Below are 23,565 nucleotides of genomic sequence, written 5' to 3'. Positions count from 1 at the left end.
CCAGAACTTGTAGATAACCAACTATGCAACAAAAGTCAATGTATTATGAAAAATAACATTTCTTCGTATATAAATTATTGTTAGATACAAATTCAATCATGTTATACTTAACAGTTTACATTGAGCTACTCATAACTCAATCAGTTGAATAAATTATGGGTAAAAGTTACAGCCAACAAGAGTTAGCATTCTTTCTTTAATTGGCAAGTAAAAATTATATATAACATACAGCTTGATGTTTTGATATATGTATACATTATGGAACAGCTAAATCAAAATAATATATGCATTACCTCAAATATTTATTTTCCTATGGAAAGAACATTTAAAATCTACTCTCTCTTATACCATTGCAATTTTCAAGTATGCAATATATTAATATTATCATTAACTATAGCCACCATGATATACAAGAGATCTCATGAATTTATTCCTCCAAATTGAAATTTTGTGTCCTATGATCAACAGCTCCTAACCCCCACAACTTCTGGCAACCACCATTTTACTCTCTGTTTCTATGACTTTGACTTTTTTTTATATACTCTACATATAAGTGAGATCATGCAGTATTTGTCTTTCTATGCCTGGCTTCCTTAATATAATGTCCTCCGGGTTCATTCATGCCATCACAAATGACAGGACTTCCTTTTCTTTTAGGAACTCATTCTGTCACCCAGGCTAGAGGGCAGTGGTGCAATCATAGCTCACTGCAGTCTTGATCTCCTGTGGTCAAGCAATCCTCCTGCTTCAGGCTCCTGAGTAGCTGGGAGCACAGCCGCACCGCACACCACCACGCTCAGCTAATTTTTTGCATTTTTTGTAGAAATGGGTCTTGCCATGTTTCCCAGGCTGGTCTTGAACTCATGGGCTCAAGTGATCCTCCCACCTCAGCCTCCCAAAGTGCTGAAATTACAGGTGTGAGCCACTGAGCCTGGCCTGCTTCTTTTTTAAGGGTAAATAGTGTTCTATTATGTGTATATATCATATTTTTAAAATCTATTTATTCATCGGTAAACAGTGAGTTTGATTTGCTATGCTGCAATGAACATGGGAGTGCACGTATCTCTTCAACATACTGATTTCATATCCTTTGGATATATACCTAGCAGTGGGATTGCTGGAGCCTATGGCAGTTCTATTTATTATTATTTGAGGAAACTTCATACTGTTTTCCATAGTGCCTATACAGCTTTCTTTCTCTTAATAAATTTTGAATAAAAAGTCTTTATTTAGAAGTGGAAAAGTTTAAGAGCCAAATTTCTATAAATGACTGTAATCCAATGGAATCCTATTATCTCCTTCATCAGCATTTTCCTCCTACTCCAGCTGTCTTCCATTTTTGTGTCAATCCTTCCCCATAGTCTATCCGGTCCCTGTATGTCTCAAACCGGAGTATGAGTGACCTGGGAGTTTGATAGGTTGTCACAGGTAGGGAAAAACATAAGTTAAAACATGCTGCATCTTCTTGCTGATTCAACTTTATTCAAAGATAAGTGTATAAAGGGAAGGAGGAAGAGAGAAAAACAATTTAGTCACTGAAAACATTTATATTAAATAATATTATGTAGTAACATTTAAATATAGGTCTTTGAAAAATTATGCCTTTGTAAAAGGCTGACACAAACTAAATTTCTAGAGTGCTCTTTAGTTCCCTTCACTATATCCTTAAGTATAAATAAGCAGGGAATTAGAAATGCCATACTATGTATCCCATTAAGTCTTCTACCAAGTCAATTAGTCCCACTACAGTACTAATGTTAATAATAGCTATCATTTATTGAGTCATAATTTAAACCAGGCACCATTCTAAGACATTTACATGACTTATTTCATCTTCACAACCATTACATAAGGTAGGTTATTATTATACTGTCCATTTTATGGGTAAAGAAATTTAAGTACAAAGTAAAGTAACTTGCCTCAATTTCACACAGTAAAGTGGCAAAATGAAAGAAAAGATCTTTAATGCTATAAATCCTTAATATGTGATATATTCTGGAAGAATATACATTTTTAAAATGAAAATGGGAATGTTAAATACTAAAAGCCCTTAAAAACCAAGAAATTAAATTGTAATAGTAGAATGACTAACACTAATGCAAAGTCTCACCTGTTCATAGTTAGTCCTCGGAAGAGAGGATTCGGATTACAGCATTATATAGAAGTACTTTTTTAGTGAAAACACATACACACTTGCATACACACATATACACATGCACACAGGCACACACACACACACACGCACACACCCAATACTTGACCGAATACACGATTTGATATCAAAACAATGCCCTTTAAGTATTTCTAAAGCAGTAATCGTATTACTCTTACCTTGACAGTGTATTATAAGCTATTTTCACATTTATAGGCACACATCACTGATAACATGTCACTACAGAAATAAATTTGGAGAAGATGGCATTTTGCATACATCTGCATTAGCAATAAAATGATCCATATAGGAAATATATGACAATTTGGTTATTAGAAAACTTTGGTCAAAAACAAAATGCTTATGCAAAATACATATTTGATATCAAATAACAACTAAAAACAAAATAAATGATGAAACTAAATTAAAAGTAATAATATAATTGAAAATTAGCAGTTGAAGTAATTGAAAACCATAACTAATTCAAATAATACTGATACCAGAGTTTTTTAATCCAATTATTTGTAGTTGAAAATGTTAATATTACTTTACAATTCTCTAATTATATGCACTTCATTACTCTTTGCTATACCATTTAATCTTATGAATATCAAGATTTAGCAATCCTCTATAGCTTGCTTAATAGTTTGCTAACAAACAGTTCCAACCTACATATCAAAAATCAAAGCTCATGAAACTGCATTTACTTCTCTGTAACACCAAAGGAAGAACTTGTCTTTCTGATCAATTTCTAGCCTCTCAGAATGGCCTTATAAGACCTAGCAACAGGCCTCCATATCTTAAAGAATCACAGACTAAAACAGGCTCAGCGGGCCACCTTCTCACATGAAAATAGTTTCTGTAAAGGAACTCTGTGGTAAGCCTATGCTTTTCTAAAGTTCTTTCCACTTTCAAGAAAGTGAATAAATGAAAACTTGGCATGATACCTATGCAAGATTGCAAACCTTAACATAAGCTGTCAATCACAGTTTTCCCAGGCAATTTTCTTCAGTAGGACAATGTAATACTCAGATTTTCCAAAAACATTTCTCATAACAAACATGGCAGGGATTTTTTAAGGAAAATTCTTTTAATAATATTGTAAATATCTAATTGTAAAAAGATTCAATATTTAAAATATGACTTATAAGCAATATTATTAATCACTCCCAATTGGCGAATTAAATTATATAATGCAGCATTCCCCTCTAACCCTAAAGAATGCTTTTATCTAATGTCTGCCATTTCAAATCCCATCAAAAATTGCACTTGTAACCTGATGCCATAATGTTAACGTCATTTTACAATAAAAATATATATCCTGTTCTTACACATTTAGAGCAATTAAATTAATAAAATATAATGTACATTAATAAAATAAAATATACATGTTATATATTCACAGTGGTCACTGAAGATTGCTACTCTACTGGTGTTTTAGACTAAACTTACTCTGTCTCTAAACAATTATAATTTCCTTTTGCCTCCACTACACCAGAAATCTATTAACATAATTAAATCAACAGACATATACTAACTGCTAATGATGGGGTTCAGGACACATTGCTCCAAAATATGATCCTTTGGCATATTGAATATGTTAAACTGAACGAATCTGAGAAACAGCAGGTGCATGAAGTACTCTCTGACCACTCCCTTTTCCTAGGAAGGAAGTCATAAAACCCTCATGTACAAAGTGCCCTCCCTATATCCAGAGGAAAAAAGCATCCTTATCTCTGAAAAAAGAGGCGGGAATCCATGAGGAATCTGAATAAATAGGCCTTGCTAAGTTTTCCCCAGTTTACTACTACTCTTAGCTCATACCCCTTTGTCTATCACATTTTCTTACAACTTTCCATTCTTTATCAAACCTAGTATAAAAACACTCAGGCTTTTAAAATTATTTTTTATTATTTTCATTGTTTACTTTTTATTTACTTTTGTTATTTCTTTGTGTCTTCATTTCCTTATGAAGACTTCTGTGTCACATAAAACTTAAATTTGTGTGCTTTTCACTTGTTAACATGTCTTATTCCATTTAATTTTCAGACTCAGCTGGGAACTCTAAGAAGGTCAAGGGAAAGATTTTGCCCCCCTACACTAAATGATGAAAACAAATAAAACTATGAACTTTATCTTAGGGAAAAAATGCTAATATATTTACATAAACAGCTATAATATTAGATGGAAAGTGACAAAAGTGCTGTAAGAAGGATATATATAATGCCATATGAGAGGTAAGATTATTCTTGGTTTCTTGGCAGTAAAGGAAAGAAGTTTTAAAGGAATTTCTGGGCATTTGAGCTAGAACATTAAAAAATATAATTTGGTGGTGATTTAGAATAGGGGAAGACTAGCTCAAGCCCAAGAACACTTTTAAGTAACAGGACAAATTGTGAAAATGTGTTTTGTATACAGAAGGACAACAAGCACTCTTTGTCTCTATCTCACATCATATGCAAACGTTAATTCAAAATGAACCCAAAGACCTAAATGTAAGAGCTAAAACTACAAAAATCTTAGAAAAAAACATAGGAGTAAATCTTTACGACCTTGTATTAAGCAATGATTTCTTAGATATGACACTAAAGGCACAAGTAACGAAAGAAAAAAACAGGTAAATTGGAATTCATTGAAAATAAAACCTTTCACGCTTCAAAACACACTATCAACAAAGTTAAAAGTCAATATAGAGTATGAGGAAAAATATTTGCAAATCATATATGATAAGTCTAATATTCAAATTTATTTAAAAAACTATTACAAGTGAACAATAAAAAGGCAAATAACTCAATCAAGAAATGAGTAAAGGATCTTAATAGACATTTCTCCAAAGAAGATATACACATGGCCAATAAGCACATAAAAAGATCGTCAACATCATTACTCACTTGTGAAAATCAAATAAAAACCACAGTAAAATACCACTTCGAACCCACTAGGATGGCTATAATAAAAAAGACACAATAACCTTCTCTGAGAAAATACCAAATGGCGGATGATGCCAGTGCAAGGGTGCATCCCGGGGGCCCAGGGATGGGAAACCGCAGTGGCTTCTGTAGAGGCTTCGGCAGTGGCATCTGAGGCCAAGGTCATGGCCATGGTCAGGGCCAGGGCCGAAGCCACGGAGCTCACAGAGGCAAGGCCTTGGACTAGGAGTGGATGCCTGTCACCAAGCTTGGCCAGCTAGTCAAGGACATGAAGATGAAGTCCCTGGAGGAGACCTATCTCTTCTTCCTGACCATCAAGGAGTCTGAGATCACTGATTTTTTTCGGGGGCTCTCTCAAGGATGAGGTTTTGAAGATTATGTCAGTGCAGAAGCAGACCTACGCGGGCCAGAACACCAGGTTCAAGGCATTTGTTGCCACTGGGGACTATAATGGCCAGGTAGGTCTGGGTGCTAAGTGCTCCAAGGAGGTGGCCACTGCCATACACGAGGCCATCATCCTGGCCAAGCTCTCCATTGTCCCTGTGCACACAGGCTACTGGGGGAACAAGATCAGCAAGCCCCACACCATCCCTTGCAAGGTGACAGGCCACTGCAGCTCTGTGCTGGTGACCTCATCCCTGTGCTCAGGGGCACTGGGATCATCTCAGCCCCCATGCCCAAGAAGCTGCTGATAACGGCTGGTATCGATGACTGCTACACTTCAGCCAGGGGCTGCATGGCCACCCTGGGCAATTTCGCCAAGGCCAACTTCAATGACATCTCTAAGACCTACAGCCACCTGACCCCTGACCTCCGGAAGGAGACTGTATTCACCAAGTCTCCCTATCAGGAATTCACTGACCACCCCATCAAGACCCACTCCAGAGTCTCCATGCAGAGGACCCAGGTTCCAGCTGTGGCTACAATGTAGGGTTTTATACAAGAAAAATAAAGTAAATCAAGCCTGTTTTTGTTTTTGTTTTTGTTTTAAAGACACAATAATGAGTGTTGGTGATGATGTGAAGAAACTGGAACACTTAGACACTGAAGATGGAAACGTAAAATAATGCAGTCACTTTGGAAAATAATTTTTAAGTTCTTCAAAAGGTTAAACATAGAATCACTATATGACCCAGCACTTCCATTCCTAAGTATATATCCATGAGAATTGAAAATATATGTCCACACAAAAACTTGTATGACTATTAATAGCAGCATTATTCATAATGGCCCAAAGGAGGCATCAATCCAAAAATCTGTCAAGGGATGAAGGAATAACTAACATGTGGTATATCCCCAAAAATTAGCCAGGCATGGTGGCAGGCACCTGTAATCTCAGCCTGGTGGGAGGCTGTGGCAAGAGAATCACTTGAGCCCAGGAGGCGGAGGTTGCAGTGAGCGGAGATCACGGAGATCACACCACTGCACTCCAGCCTGGGCAACAGAGCAAGACCCCATTTAAAGAAAAAAAAAACCAACAACAACAACAACAAAATAAAATAAAATAATATAAAATGTGGTATATCCCAATTCTACTGAAATTATTCCAAAAACTCAAGGAGGAGGGACTCCTCCCTAACTCTACAAAGCCAGCATCACTGTAATACCAAAACCTGGTAAGGAAACAACAAAAAAAGAAAACTACAGACCAATATCCCTGATTAACACAGGAGCAAAAATCCTCAACAAAATACTAGAAAACTGAATTCAACAGCTAACAAAAAGTTAATTCACCATAATAAAGGAGGTTTTGTTCTTGGGATGCAAGGTTGGTTCAACATACACAAATCAATAAATGTGATTCACGACATAAACAGAACTAAAAACAAAAACCATATGATTATCTCAATAGACACAGAAAAAGCTTTCTATAAAATCCAACATCTCTTTATGACAAAAACCTTCAAAAAACTAGGCATTGAAGGAATAAATCTCAAAATAATAAGAGCCATCTATGACAAACCCACAGCCAACATCATACTGAATGGGCAAACACTGGAAGCATTCCCCTTGAGAACTGGAATAAGACAAGGATGACCACTCTCACCATTCCTATTCAACATAGTATTGGAAGAGCTAGCCAGAGCAATCAGGCAAGAAAAATAAATAAAAGGCATCCAAATAGCAAAAGAAGAAGGCAAACTATCTCTGCGCATAGGATGATATAATCCTATATCTAGAAAACTCTGAAGACTGCCAAAAGGTTTCTGGAACCGAAAAACAATTTCAGTAAAGTTTCAGGATACAAAATCAATATACAAAAACCCATAGCATTTTTAGACACCAATAACATTCAAGCTGAGAGCCAAATCAACAATGCAATCCCACTTACAATAGCCACATGCAGAAAAATAAAATACCTAGGAATACATCTAAACAAGGAGGTAAAAGACCTTTACAAGGACAATTATAAAACACCATTAAGTAAATCATAGATGACACAAACAAATGGGAGATATTCCATAATCATAAATTGGAAGAATCAATATTCTTAAAATGGCCATACTGCCCAAAGCAATCTATGGATTCAATGCTATTCCTATCAAACTACCAATGTCATTTTTCACAGAACTAGAAAAAACTATTCTAAAATTCATATGGATCCAAAAAGGGCCCAAATAGCCAAAGCAATCCTAAGCAAAAAGAACAAAGCTGGAGTCATCACATTACCTGGCTTCAAACTATACTATAAGGCTACAGTAACCAAACAGTATGGTACGGGTACAGAAACACCTAGACCAATGGAATAGAATAGAGAACCTAGAAATAAAGCTGCACACCTACAACCACCTGATCGTCAACAAAATCAATGAAAATAAGCAATGGGAAAAGGACTCCCTATTCAATAAATGGTGCTAGGACAGCTGGCTAGCTATATTCAAAATGACACTGGGCACCCACTTTTACCATATATAAAAATTAACTCAAGATGGATTAAAATTTTAAATGTAAGACCTCAAATTATAAGAATCCTAGTAGAAAACCTGGGAAACACCATTCTGGACATTGGCCTTGGGAAATAATTTATGACTAAGTCCTCAGAAGCAATTGCAACAAAAACAAAAATTGTCAGTTAGGACCTAGTTAAACTAATGAGCTTTCACACAGCAAAAAAAACTATCAACAGATTTAAAACACTCCTCTGCCAAATAAGGGCTTTTTCCCTATTGTTTACAGAGTCAGATGAATTAAAAGATGTGGAAATAGGCAGCTGTAGAACTTAATCTTCCAAGTACCCCATGTACATTTATTGAGCTTAATAATAATTGTCTGGGTTTTTTTTAAATGCAGTACAATAAATAATTTAATAACTTTAAAAAATGGGAGAATGGAAGAAAATATTTGCAAACTATGCATCCAGGACAGGTCTAATATCCAGAATCTACCAGGAACTTAAACAATTCAACAAGAAAATAAATAACAGCATTTTAAAATGGGCAAAAACATGAACAGACACTTCTCAAAAGAGGACATACAAGTGGCCAACAAACATATGAAAAAATGCTAAACATCACTAATCATCAGAAAAATGCAAATCAAAACCACAATGAAATACCATCTCACACTAGTCAGAATGGCTAGTATTTAAAAAAACCAAAACAACAAATGCTGGCATGCTGTGGAGAAATGAGAATGCTTCTACTCTGCTGGTGGGAATGTAAATTTGTTCAGCCAGTGTGGAAAGCAGTTCGGAGATTTTTCAAAGAACTTGAAACCGAATTACCATTTGACCCAGCAATCCCACTTATAGGTATATATCCAAAAGAAAACAAACCTTTCTACCAAAAAGACACACGCAATCTCCTGTTCATCACTGCACTATTCACAATAGCAAAGACATGTTATCAACTAGGTGCCCATCAATGGGGACTGGATAAAGAAAATGTGGTAAATATACACTATGGGATACTACATGGCCATAACAAAAAAATAAAATCATGTCCTTTGCAGCAACATGAATGCAACTAGAGGTCAGTATCCTAAGCAAATTAATGCAGGAACACAAAACTAAACACCACATGTTCTCACTTATAGGTGGGAGCTAAATATTGGGTATTTATAGACATAAAGACGGCAACAATAGAAATTGAGAACTACTACAGGACAGAAGGAAGGAGGGGAGAAAGGGTTGAAAAACTAACTATTGGATACTATGCTCACTACTTGGGTGACAGAATCATTTGTACCCCAAACCTCAGCATCACACAATATACTCAGGCAACAAATCTGCACATGTAACTCCTGAATCTAAAATAAATATAGAAAAAAATTTTAAAAAGAAAAATATTTTTGAATTAATGAATAAATCAATGAATAAAATAAAATGTGGTATATCCATACAATGGGATATTATTCAGGCATAAAAAGGGATGAAGTACTGATTTATGCTACCATATAGATGAACCTTGAAAACATTATGCTACAAGAAAGAGGTCAAACACAAAAGGCCACATATTGTGTGGTTCCATTTAAAGGAAATGTCCACAATATGCAAATTGATAGAGAAATAATGTAAATTAGTGGTTACCTAGGGCTGGAGAGAATGGAGAACAACAAACGGGCACAAGGTTTCTTTTTGGGGTAATGGAAATGTTCTGAAATTTAGATAGTGGTGATGGTTGTACATCTTTGTGAATATACTTACATTAGTCCATTCTCACATTGCTATAAGGAAATACCCAATACTGGGTAATTTATAACGGAAAGAGGTTTAATTGACTCAGAGTTCAGCATGGCTGGGGAGGCCTCAGGAAACTTACAATCATGACAGAAGGTGAAGGGAAAGCAAGGTATCTTCTTCTCAAGGCAGCAGGAAGAAGTGCCAAGCAAAGGGTGAAAAGCCCCTTATACGTAATAAAACCATCAGATCTTGTGAGAACTCACTCACTATCATGAGAACAGTATGGGGGAAACCACCCCCATGATTCAGTTATCTCCACCTGGTCTCTCCCTTGGCACATGGGGATTATGGGGATTACAATTTAAGATGAGACTTGGTTGGGGACACAAAGCCTAACCATATCAATACTGAAACCACTGAATTGTACACTTTTGAAAGGTGAATGTTATGGTATATAAATTCGATCTGAATTTTTTTTTTTTCAGACGGAGTTTCACTCTTGTTGTCCAGGCTGGAGTACAATAGCACGATCTCAGCTCACCGCAACCTCCGCCCCCTGGGTTCAAGTGATTCTCCTGCCTCAGCCTCACGAGTAGCCTGGGTTACAGGCATGCATCACCACACTAGGCTAATTTTGTATTTTTAGTAGAGAGGGGGTTTCTCCATGTTGGTCAGGCTGGTCTCAAACTCCCAACCTCAGGTGATCCGTCTGCCTTGGCCTCCCAAAGTGCTGGGATTACAGGCGTGAGCCACTGTGCCCGGCCTCTGAATTTCTTAAAAAGGAAAAGAAAAAAAAAGGAATCCCCTTTGAAGACAATATAAAGTATTAGATGTAGCTGGAAAAAAAGCTAGAAAGGTAGACTTACAGTCAAATGGTAAAGTATTTTTGAATTCTAGTCTAAAGTTTGAACATTGTTTAAAGGACAAAAGAGCATACTGACAGTAATAGGAGGATGGATAATTATAGGAAGAAAAAAACAATAGGCCATTTAAAGAAAAAAAAACTTGTTCTACTCCTTTACCTCGAGTCTGTAAGAATTCTTATATGTTAAATGAGTCTCTTGAAAAAAGCAGATGTTTGCTTTGTGATTTTTAATCCAGTCTGCCAATCTGTGTATCTTTTAAGTGGAGCATTTAGAACATTTACATTCAATGTTAATATTGAGATATGAGGTACTGTATTAGTCATCACGTTGACTGTTATCAAGATACTTTGTTTTTTTCATTGTGTTATTTTAGAGTCTCTTTGAGTTTTATGCTTTCAAGAGGTTCCATTCTCTTGCATATCAACCTTTTGCTTCAAGATTTGGAACTCCTTTTAGTATTTCTTATATGTCTGATCTAATAGTGACAAATGCCCTCAGCATTTGCTTGTCTGAAAAAGACTTTATTTCTCCTTCATTTATGAAACTTAGTTTTGCTGGATACAAAATTCGTGGCTGACAGTTACTCTATTTAATGAGGCTAAAGATAGGACCCCAATCCCTTCTGGCTTGTAAGGTTTCTGCTGAGAAGTCTGCTGTTAGTCTGATAGGTTTTCCTTTATAGGTTACCTTGATGCTTTGGTCTCACTGCTCTTAGAATTTTTTCCTTCACATTTACTTAAGATGGCTTGAATAAAGGCTCTTCAATAAACAAATCTGGAAGCATCATATTACCCAGCTTCAAATTATACTACAAGACTACAGTAACAAAAACAGCATGGTATTGGTACAAAAGTAGATATGTAGACCAATGGAACAGAATAGAGAACCCAGAAATAAAGCCAAATACTTAAAACCAACTGCTCTTCAACAAAGCATATGATAACATAAATGGTGCTTGGAAAACTGGATAGCCACGTGTAGAAGAATGAAACTGGATCCATATATCTCACTACATAAAAAAATCAACTCAAGATGGATTAAAGACTTAAATCTAAGACTTGAAACTATAAAATTTCTAGAAGAAAACCTAGGAAAAACTCTTACGAAAATTGGCCTAGGCAAATAATTTATGAATAAGACCACAAAAGCTAATGCAACAAAAACAAAAATAAATAAATGGGACCTTGTTAAAAAGATTCTGCACAGCAAAAGAAGCAATTATCAGAGCAAACAGACAATCCACAAAATGGGAGAAAATATTTGCAAACTATGTATACCACAAAGAACTAATATCCAGAATCTACAAGGAACTCAAAACAAATCAGCAAGAAAAAAAAAATCCCATTAAAAGGTGGGCAAATGACATGAATAGGTAGTTCTCAAAAGAAGATATACAAATGGCCAAAAAATATATGAAAAAAGTGCTCAACATCACTAATCAACAGGAAATTGAAGATCAGCTAATTAAAATCACAATGAGATACCACTTTACCCCAGCCAGAATGGCCACTATTAACGAGTCAAGAAACAATAGAGGTTGGTGTGGGTGTGATGAAAAGGGAACACTTCATCAGGCTTGGCGGCTCACGCCTGTAATCCCAGCACTTTGGGAGTCCAAGGCGGGCGGATCACAAGGTCAGGACCATCCTGGCCAACAGGGTGAAACCCTGTTGCTACTAAAAATACAAAAATTAGTTGGGTGTGGTGGTGCATGCCTGTAATCCCAGCTACTCGGGAGGCTAAGGCAGGAGAATTGCTTGAACCCAGGAGGCGGAGGTTGCAGTGAGCCAAGATCGTGCCACTGCACTCCAGCCTGGTGACAGAGCGAGACTATGTCTCAAAAAATAAAAATAAATAAAAAAATTAAAAAATTTAAAAAAAAGAAAAGGGAACACTTATACATTACTAGTGAGAATGTAAATTACTACAAACTCTATGGAAAGCAGTATGGAAATTTCTCAAATAACTAAAAATAAATTTATTATTTGATCCAGCAATCCCACTACTGGGTATCTACCCAAAGGAAAAGAAGTCATAATATCAAAAATACACCTGCATTCATATGCTTATTGCAGCACAATTCAGAATTGCAAAGATATGGAACAAGCCTAAGTTCTAAGTTCCCACCAAACGATGAATGGATTAAGAAAATGCGATATATACACATATACACACACACATGCTGGAATACTATTCAGCCATAACAAAGAACAAAATAATGTCTTTTGCAACAACCTGGATGGAGCTGGAGGCCATTGTTCTAAGTGAAGTAACTCAGGAGTGGAAAACCAAATATACTGTATGTTCTCAATTATAAATGGGAGCTAAGCAATGGATATGCAAAGGCATACAAAGTGCTATAATGGACACTGGAGATTCAGAAGGGGGAAGGATAGGAGGAGGGTGAGGAATAAAGAAGTACATATTGGGTACAATATACACTCTTCAGGTGGTGGGTGCACTAAAATCTCAGACTTCATCCCTATACAGTTCATCCATGTAATCAAAAACCACTTGTACTTCAAAAGCTATTGAAATAAAAGGTATATATAAATTTTAAAAATTCCTCTAAGTAAGTATCAAATAAATTGAGTGACTTACTGGACTAAGAATAAAGTTCAGCTTAGGTTCCCCAATTTTCATTAATAGTAATAAGGTAACATAATTTGAATAAAACCCAACTAATGTAGTAGATGGTAACTTACTTAATATTAAAAACAATTATTCGATTCCCCTTTAATATCTATAATTTAGCATTTTAGATGTAAATCTTCAATACCATCAGCTGATAATCAATAGCAATTAAAAGCAAAAGCCTGCATAAAAGCTATTGTTTAAGATAAAATATTTTCTTCTCTTTTTTAATGCCAGTAAAACTAATCTCAAATTCATACTAGGATGAAAAACATTAAAGAATAAACAAAAGTATGACACGAATGTACTTGAAGTTATATTCTCTTTTTGGATTGCTGTCTAATTTTAATCACAAAATACAGAATGTAAACTATCAACACCATTTTGCCTACTATGTATTTTGCACTTTAATAGCTGCTACTTCAAAAAACAGAACTAAAAGCCCATTCTTTGGAACCATTTCACATTTTACAACTAAGAAGCAATACCAAGAATAAACAAATTCATATAACTCATCAATATATATTGACTATTTATCTTAATTTTTTTCTTTCTTAAATATCACGATTAAAAAAAACATTGGCAGCATTTATAAGAACTAAGTAGTTATAAGTAGTTCACTAAGAATGACCTCATCACAGGTTTTAGCTGAAACAATATAAAACTAAAGAGGTCAAATTTATTCTCCAGGCTGCGACTACTTTTTCTTTTCTTTTTCCTTAAAGCATAGCTTACTTTGATTTTACCCCTTCCTCACCACCCCTCTTCCTCTAAGTGTAATCAAGCAAGGAAAATTCCACTTTGAAGTACGGATCATGAAAAGAGAATAAATCAAAGCTTTTCTGAAACCCTCTGTTCCCCAAAAGATCTACTACAGAACTCATGAAGTAGGCAATTAAATGGACAGTTTTAGTTAGAAAATCAAATTTATATATAAAGATTAAGTGTGCTCAACCTCATCCACCTATCAACCAAATGTACTGTTTGTAAATTGGGACTTTAAAAAACTGTTTTATTGTATTGTCAATGGACATTGGAAAATAAGTACACAAAGTTAACAAAGTCTCTTGATCTTACTACATCAAGACCCTTGGAAGTAAATGGATTGTACCTTTAAAGGCTAAATGAGCATAGTTGGGGGTGGCGTCATTTCCATTACTGCTGCATTTCAGATTAAAGCTCTGAGAACATCTCACTAATGATCCTATGACAGTATATTCTGAAACACAGTAATGGATCAAAGAAGCATTAAAGTTGCATCTATAAGGCAAAAATGGTCTGTTTAGAAAAAAAAGTACACACAGACAAAAACCTCAAGTCAATTCTATTTTAAAAATAATAAAACTTACCATTTCAATAAATTTAGCCATTGTTTCCTGATCTTATTTATCCTGGCTTTTTAATTACGCTGTTTTCCTTGATCAGTGGACTCTACATCAATTTCTAGGACCTAATTTTGATTATATTTCATTCTTAACAGCCTAGGACTTTGTCTTTTCCCTTTTGAATTTAATTCCGCTGTATAATTTTTTACTCCCTTGGTTTCAACTCTCCTTCTCCTAGTGATATACACAGATTTTTTTGTTTGTTTGTTTTGTTTTGTTTGAAATGGAGTTTTGCTCTGGTCGCCCAGGCTGGAGTGCAATGGTGCAATCTCAGCTCACTGCAACCTCTACCTCCCAGGTTCAAGCGATTCTCCTGCTTCAACCTCCCAAGTAGCTGGGATTACAGGCGCACGGCACCGCGTCCAGCTAATTTTTGTATTTTTAGTGTATTTAAAAATTTCATATTTTCGTGTATTTAGAGACGGGGTTTTGCCACGTTGGCAAGGCTGGTCTTGAACTCCTGACCTCAGGTGATCCGCCCGCCTCAGCCTCCCAAACTGCTGGGATTACATGCGTGAGCCACTGTGCCCGGCCAATATATAAAGTTTTACTTTTTGAATGATAGACCTGCATTTTTTCCTACCTAATGGATTTTTCTATCCTAACATCCTACCATCACTCTCATATTCTGAAGCCAATAACCTCATCTTTTCCATACCTGTAAATGCAAGAAATCATTCTCATCCTACAAGTTGAAACCCAGTGTTATTTTTGACTACTCCCTCTTGGCTTTCACGTAGAATAGTCCAGACTTGTCTTTGTGATGTTCCTGCTTAACGTAAATTTCCCACTCTCAAATTCTACAGTATGGTATTTATGTCATACTTCCTAACTGGTCTTTCTGTCCTTGGTGCAATTTAGCCATTATTAGTTATACCTTCCTAGGACATTATTATCTTATTATTAAGAACAAATAAACTAAACCTAAAAGAAGAAAGACAAATGTATTGCATGAGTTCAAGTAGTGCTGCTGCTTTTTTTTTTTTTTTGAGATGGAGTCTCACTCTGTCCCCCAGGCTTGAGTGCAGTGGTGCAATGTCGGCTCACTGCAAGCTCCGCCTCCTGGGTTCACGCCATTCTCCTGCCTCAGCCTCCCGAGTAGCTGGGACTACAGGCGCCCACCACCGTGCCTGGCTAATTTTTTGTATTTTTAGTAGAGACGGGATTTCACCATGGTCTCGATCTCCTGACCTTGTGATCCGCCCGCCTCAGCCTCCCAAAGTGCTGGGATTACAGGCGTGAGCCACCGCACCCAGACTTTTTTTTTTTTTTTTTTTTTTTTTGAGACTGAGTTTCGCTCTTGTCTCCCAGGCTAGAGTGCAATGGTGCAATCTTGGCTCACTGCAACTTCCGCCTCCCAAGTTCAAGCGATTCTCCTGCCTCAGCCTCCCAAGTAGCTGGGATTACAGGCACCTGCCACCATGCCTGGCTAATTTTTTTTTTTTTTTTTTTTTTTTTTAATTTTTAGTAGAGACGGGATTTTGCCATGTTGGCCAGGCTGGTCTCGAACTCCTGACCTCAGGTGATCCACCCACCTTGGCCTCCCAAAGTGCTGGGATTACAGGTGTGAGCCATGGTGCCTGGACTAAGTTGTGCTTCTAAATTAACCTACTTTTATCACTTCTCAGCCTTTTGGCTAAAATCAAGTTTAGATTTATCTTCTTTTTATTTTACATAGGGGAACGGGACACTTGGGGAAAAAAATGAAAGTAAAAACAAAATATAAAAAATTTAAAAATACTTAAAATATTTTAAAAGCAAAAAAATTGTCAAAAATGGATAGGAAGATAAAAACAACACTTTCAAAAAAATGTATAATTTTAAAACAAAAATTTAGTGGAGTTAAGTGGCAGATTAATCACAGCTAAAGAGATACTTAAGAACTTGTAGATATGAAAAAATTACCCAGACTGCTGCATAGAGTGACAAGTTAAGCTTATTAAAAACAAAACAAAAAGTTTAAGAGAACTGGAGGATAAATGAGAAAGTCAAACATATGTCAAAAGAAACCCAGGAGAAAACAGAAAGAACTGAGAAGTTACATTTGTAAATCTAATGCTGCAAAACATCTAGTATTGATGAAAGACATGAGCCCACAGATAAAGAAGGCACATTATATATTAAACAGGATAAACAGCTCTACACAAGATTACAGAAGCCTACTCAAATACATCAAAAATCACACTAAACAGAAACAGAACAAACTTTACAGTTGAAAGATTGAGGTTGTCAAAAAGGATGAAGAAATAAGTCTCCTAGTGATTTGCTCTTTAATAGAGGCATGCCTATGATAAATAATAGAAAAGGGTTAGAAGTAAAAGGATAGAAAAAATACCAACACTACCTAAAAGAGACTTGAACTATAAAAATGCCACTTCAAAATATTAGCAACTTGTTACGGTTATATAAATGTACTGAATAGCAACATAATTGAATAAATTTTCTATTTTTCTATTTTTATTTTTATTCTATCATTTGACATCAAATTAGGAAGTTGAATCAATCACTTAATTTTATTTTTTTATTATTATTATTATTTTTTTAGAGACTGGGTCTCACTCTGTCACCCAGGCTGGAGTGCCAAGGCATGATCATTACTCATTGCAGCCTCAAACTCCTGGCCTCAAGGGATCCTCCCACCTCAGCCCTCCAAGTGGCTAGGATTACAAATATATTATTTGGTATACAGATAAACTAAAATTTAGAATAAAAGCAGATAAACAAATTCAGCTAAATGCAGGTATGAGTCAAAATGCCAGTATGGTAATCCCAGCACTTTGGGAGGCCAAGGCAGGCAGATCGTGAGGTCAAGAGATTGAGACCATCGTGGCTAACATGGTGAAACCCCGTCTCTACTAAAAATACAAAAAATAAGCCGGGCGTGGTGGCGGGTGCCTGTAGTCCCAGCTACTTGGGAGGCTGAGGCAGGAGAATGGCCTGAACCCAGGAGATGGCGCTTGCAGTGAGCCAAGCTCACGCCACTGCACTCCAGCCTGGGCGACAGAGCAAGACTCGGTCTCAAAAAAAAAAACAAAAATGCCAGTATGACTCAAAACAGTATTTGAAAAAAATTATTTAATTTAAAGCCAAACTTGTAGAAAAAAAGCTAAGTTTGGAAAGTAAAAAAACATAATCAACAGAGCAAGACTCGGTCTCAAAAAAAAAAACAAAAATGCCAGTATGACTCAAAACAGTATTTGAAAAAAATTATTTAATTTAAAGCCAAACTTGTAGAAAAAAAGCTAAGTTTGGAAAGTAAAAAAACATAATCAAAAGTCTAATCATGATTAAGTTAATAAAGAAGGCCAGGCACAGCTCACACCTATAATCCCAGCACTTTGGGAGGCCAAGACAGGTGGATCACCTGAGGTCAGGAATTCAAGACCAGCCTGGCCAACATGGTGAAAGCCCATCTCTACTAAAAATACAAAAATTAGTCAGATGTGGTGGTGTGTGCCTATAGTCTCAGCTACTTGAGAGGCTGAGGCAGGAGAATCACTCAAACCTGGGAGGCAGCAGTTGCTGTGAGCCAAGATTGCACTATTGCATTCCAGCCTGCGCAACAGAGTGAGACTCCATCTCAAAAAAAAAAAAAAAAAAAAAAAGTTAAAGAAAGTTTTATTACATTTTCCTTGTTTTAAGAAATCATTTGTGAAACAGGACAAATAATACAACAGGTTCACTTTAAAAGCTCAAAAACCATTATTTCAACATGGATTCAATTGTTGCCTCTGTTTCCAACAAAAAAGATTCACTAAGAAAGTGTTAACCATTTTTAGTCTTTTTTTATTTAATAAACATTCAAACTCATGAATATAATCATTATTCTTCTACAACTCTATTGAAAAGTAAAAGTACTTACATGCTGAAGGATCAGATTTAAAAGACTTCAAGGAAAAACCAGGGGGAACTTCAAGAAGTACTTAACTGCCAAGCACCAAAATCGCTCCTCAGTTGACATGCTACACTCAAGTTGCTTACTTTTCTCTGCAAACCATTTAAGAACTTATCTTGCATATTTGAATTTTCCTGGGGACCCTGATACGCAACAAAGTACCTTGCTGTCTGGTAATGATGATGACTTTCTAGAGCGTTTATCTGGGAGAAGACCAAAGGGCATATTCAGTCTGTATTAAGTAAACCCTTGTATGGAAATCAAGGCTTGCTTTCTCACTAGACTTAATTAAGGACCACACAAAAATACTACAGAAAAAAGTTGAGGAAATGAGGAACTGCCATTGGGAGAAAAAGGATCAACAGGAAGAAATAGTCAAACATGAAATTGAAAATAAATTTACATTGATGGAGTTCAGGACATGCTATCCCAAAATACAGTACCTAGGCACACTGAGTATTTTTACTTGAAGGAAATTGAGAAAACTGCAGAAACAGGAAGATCTCTCTGATCTCCTCTCTCCTAAACCAGTCCACAGAAACTAGAAAGAATTTCCCTTGCCCCTTCTCTACTGAAGCAGGTCATAAAACCTAACTGATCTTTCCCTGAAAATCAGCTATTAGACCCTTCTTCCAGAGGGTCCTCCTTATACTCAGAGTAAAGGAATGTCCTTAACTATGAAGACAGACACAAAGAAGAATCTGGATAAACAGGCCTTGCTGAGTTCCCCCCAGTTTATTACCATTGGATCACTCCCCTTTTGTCCAATCTCGTTTCTCCACAATTATCTGCTTCTTCATCAGACTTATCATAAAATGTACAGTTTTCCCTGTTTCTTTGGGTCATCATTTCTGAAGGCTCCAGTGTCTCATAAAACTTATATTAATGATGTGATTAATATGCATTGCCTGTCTGTATCAAAACATCTCATGTACCCCATAAATATATATACCTACTATGTACCTACAAAAATAAAAAATAAATAAAAATTTTAAAAATATATTAAACTTGTATGCTTTCTTTTGTTAATTGGTCTTTTGTTATTAGGGGTGTCAGCCATGAACCCTCAGATGGGTGAGAAAAGAAATCCTTTCTCCCTTATGTTTTGTATATGATATTGTTTACCATCATACTACTGAACATTTAATCAGAAGAAGCCAGCACTAAATAACAGTACAGCATTAAAATTAAATTATTAAATTGCAGAAGTTTTAAAAGAAAGTCAATAAAATACAGAGCTAGTAACATATCTGACATAGAAAATATGAACAATAGTTCTATTTGAATAATCAAGAGTTCACAAACAAAATTAGAAAGTATTACATACTATGTACCTCTATCTTTTCTGTTTTATAGGTAGTATTTTAAGAAAGTAGGCATTCTAACAACTATCACTTAACAATTAAGGTGTTACCAGAGTACACTTCATGAAGTTTTTAGAATTATATTTACTAATCTGTCTTAAATTTAATAAAATTTTGTCTACTCCAATAACATTATTATCATTTCAGCAGATAACTTCAGTTATCATTATAGTAGCTGATAATTGCAACTATTATTATCAACATTAGTTTTCTATTTCTGAATGAAGGCGAGGTTAATTTAAATAACAATAAAATAATCTTTGTTAAAAAAAAAAAAGATGGAAAATCAAGAATTAACCACCATTGAAGGGCTGAGATATAAGACTGAAAACAGAGATTGGTTCAAGGCCTATATACAAAAGACTTGGTACCCCTACAAACCTAGACAACTGCTCTCTCTCTCCCAGCCCTGACCCCAGTTTTATTCTCTGCAAAAACAGAATTAGAGAGGCTCAGTTTCAAGGACACCCAACCCAGTATAAGGCAAAGGTGAAGCCCAAGGCTGAAAACAATGACAATGTGCCTACTTGGAACACTCCCACACTCCTTTCCCATCTTACTTTCGGAACATTTAAAACCAAGCAGGACACTACTGGATTATTCTTTGGAGAAACTGGATGGTCTCACAGACAAGACCTATAAACTTTTTTGCTCCCTCAGGAAAAAAGTCAACCAATATCCAATCACCCTAATAGAAGCCCTCCATAACCAACCTTACCCAATGTAAATAAAGCTCCCAGTTAGCAGTTTTTCAAAATGAACAGACAGGCAAGGGGGTTCAAAGAATAAGAGAGCCAAAATAAGCAGGGGCAAAAAAGAGCGTGTTTTCAGACTCTTGTAGCAAATATTCTCAAATAAGCCAAGCTCTGTCCCATCTCATTTACATGTTTTTTTCTTTGCTTAGAACACATGCCATTGTTATTCTTTGTTGACTCCTCATTCTTCAGAATGTTTTAAAAAGTTATCTCAACAGACTTTTCTACTACTTGATGTAGTTACTGTTTCTCTCTACCCCAGATGCATATCACACATTAAAATTGTGTACTTATTTGTTTACTTATTCATAATCGAGTTTCTCTTGAGTGAAAGTTAAGAGGTGAGATTTTTATCACTTATTCAGTTGTATAATCCCAACAACTAACACGTAGTAAGCACTCAGTAAATGTTTGTTGAGTGTCTCAATGAATGAATAAATGCAGTTTCAAGGTATTTCTTGGAGGAGATAACTATTTCTACAGCCTCAAAATTATTTTTTAATAATTTCCCTATTACTTTTTCCAGTCTTTCCACTGCAGCCATATAAACATTATATGTCTCATAGGCTTTGGTTTCTCAATAGCCTTTATAATTGGTAAAAGGAAGGAATAAATGTTTGTCTTTCAAGGGAACTTTTGATGCCATATTGTATCATTTTAAGTATGTCTTTCAGGCTCTCCAAACCTATATGGACACTTAAATAGATAACTCCAGAGAAATACGCTGGTAGGCAGAATCCCCTAAATATTTCATTTCATATGCCTTTTCAAAAACTGTAATTTGTCTTCTTCCATCTTAATTGTACTTTTAAGTATGTGTGTTTTGCTAATTTAGCCCATGATATGTGTAAACTAACCATAAGACAGGACCAAAATATGAGACACAAGCAAACAAAAAATACCAATGTAAAACAAGGTAACAGAGGAAATGATTAAATATTCTGTGGGAGCTGAACCTAATATATATTAATTTCCCCATGTCAATTTCCTGATATTAGTTTTCTAACTGAAACCACTTTTGCATTTTTTGTAACAGGCAAACATAATTGCCACATAGAGAAAATCTGAAATGAGAAAAACTGCAGAAAGAGCAGGTTTGAGGGAAAAATTGGGAATTTGGTTTTGGACATATTAAGGTTGAGATGCATGGAGATGTCAATTAAGCAAATGGATATACAAATAGAGAATTTAGGGGAGGTGTCAGGGCTAGAGATGTATATTTGGATATAGATAATTCTTAAAGCTGTATATACTTAACTATAGATGGTACTTAAAACCATGAAAATGAATGAGATCACTAAAACTGAATGAAAGTTGAGAAGAGATTTTGAGAGAGGTGGGTAAAATACTCAATTATTGTTTTCTCTTAGTCTAGAAAGACTTTTTAGAATTATTTCTATGAGCATTACTTTAACATTGGCCTATTATTAAGGTGTAGAGAACTTATGAAATAAGAATAAAATTTTTAAAGATGCTAGTTTTTGACAAATTTGTAGTGGGGTAGGGTACAAAAGATAGCTGATTTAGTAGATATCATCTCAAAATAATCCACCACGAAATTTTAACCAAAAAAGAGGAAAAACTTCTAATAAATAAGTTTCTAAATGGAGTTTTCACTCTCTTTATTCCCCAAATCTCCTCTCTACCTCACTCATCAAAGTTCTACCTCACTCATCAAAAACTCCCCATCTCCCAGCATCAGAACTCAATAATTTTTGCCTGGCATCCAATTCTTTGGGATAAAAGAAAAAAGAAAGTGAAATGTTAATTCAAATGGCTCTTAAAAGCCTTTCTGAACTAGAAAGAAAAGAGCCATTGAATTTTTTCCACCCATTTTTCACTGCTTTGCATACATTAGCACTTAATCACACACACACACACAAAATCTATTCTCCACACCCCTGCCAGGAACATTTTTCGAATCTGATCATGTCACTTTTCTGTTTAAATTTCTTCAATGCCACCCATTATGTAAAGTAATTAAAAGCTAAATTTCTTTTTTTATTAGTTTTGTTGAGTTTGTTTTAACATAAAAGAAATGTTGTATGATTTATTCTACAACTTTGTTTGCTTGTTTTACTTTATATTATGTCATGTACTGGCCTCTGGAACCTCTCTAACATTATTGCATATCATCCTCCCCTTTGTTCACTACATGTCACTTCTTTTCCTCAAACCCAGTAAGCTCATTCTTTAACTTACTTCATACTGGTACCTAGAAGATAACAGCACCATGACATATTATCAGTTCAATACATATGGGCTGAATGAATGAATCAATTAATGAATTTCTACTGTCCAGTCATATATCCTATAATTCTTTACCCACTCTTTCCCCTCTAAAAATACTGACCATTTAGTTCCCCAAATGAGGCCATTTTCTTTCTCACCTTTTCCATATCATTATACATGCACTGCCTTCTTCTCGAGCAGGCATCTGTCATTTATCCAAATCCCTATTCAACTTTCAGATCCTTGATAAAACATCACACCCTAATGAAGTTATGCTTGGACGCTTCTCCATGAAAAATTGGGTGCTGCTTCTATGATTCCACCATATTTTTTCTTCTCAAAACCCAGTATGTGACTAACACACAGTTAATAATAGCTCCAAATTATTAATATGCCTCCTTACCAGGTGCTTAGCACTGTACCAACAATCTCACACATCATGTCATAACATTATAATCCAACAAACTCAAAGAGCTTTGGTGTTCAGCCCCAAATACCAACAAACAGACGGCAAGAGCAGGATGCGAGGTTTGCGTGATTACAAAATCCACTTATTTTCCATTATGCAGCATATCTATTGAATAAATACTTGAATAATTAATATAGTCCGAGTGACTACTTGATTTTTCATAAAGTTGTGTTCATTTTATATAACTTTTTATATAAATGTAATACAAGAAATACAATCTAATCAAGTGAAAGTACCTTACATATTTCTTGAAAAATGATAT

The 23,565-nt window shown here is 35.6% G+C and overlaps 1 protein-coding gene and 1 pseudogene across 9 annotated transcripts in view; one reads left to right on the top strand and one right to left on the bottom strand.

The window, feature by feature from the left end:
• ADAMTS6 (ADAM metallopeptidase with thrombospondin type 1 motif 6) overlaps positions 1-23,565 on the bottom strand; it is a 362,071-nt gene that overhangs the window by 256,627 nt on the left and 81,879 nt on the right. The gene's annotated exons all lie outside the window — the stretch shown is intronic.
• Positions 5,144-6,013, top strand: LOC109023779 (small ribosomal subunit protein uS5-like; annotated as a pseudogene).

The sequence above is a fragment of the Gorilla gorilla genome, chromosome 19, assembly GCF_029281585.2.
Source record: "Gorilla gorilla gorilla isolate KB3781 chromosome 19, NHGRI_mGorGor1-v2.1_pri, whole genome shotgun sequence".
NCBI lineage: Eukaryota > Metazoa > Chordata > Mammalia > Primates > Hominidae > Gorilla > Gorilla gorilla.
Note: the sequence above shows the minus strand (reverse complement) of the source record. Positions and strands in the feature narration are given on the sequence as shown.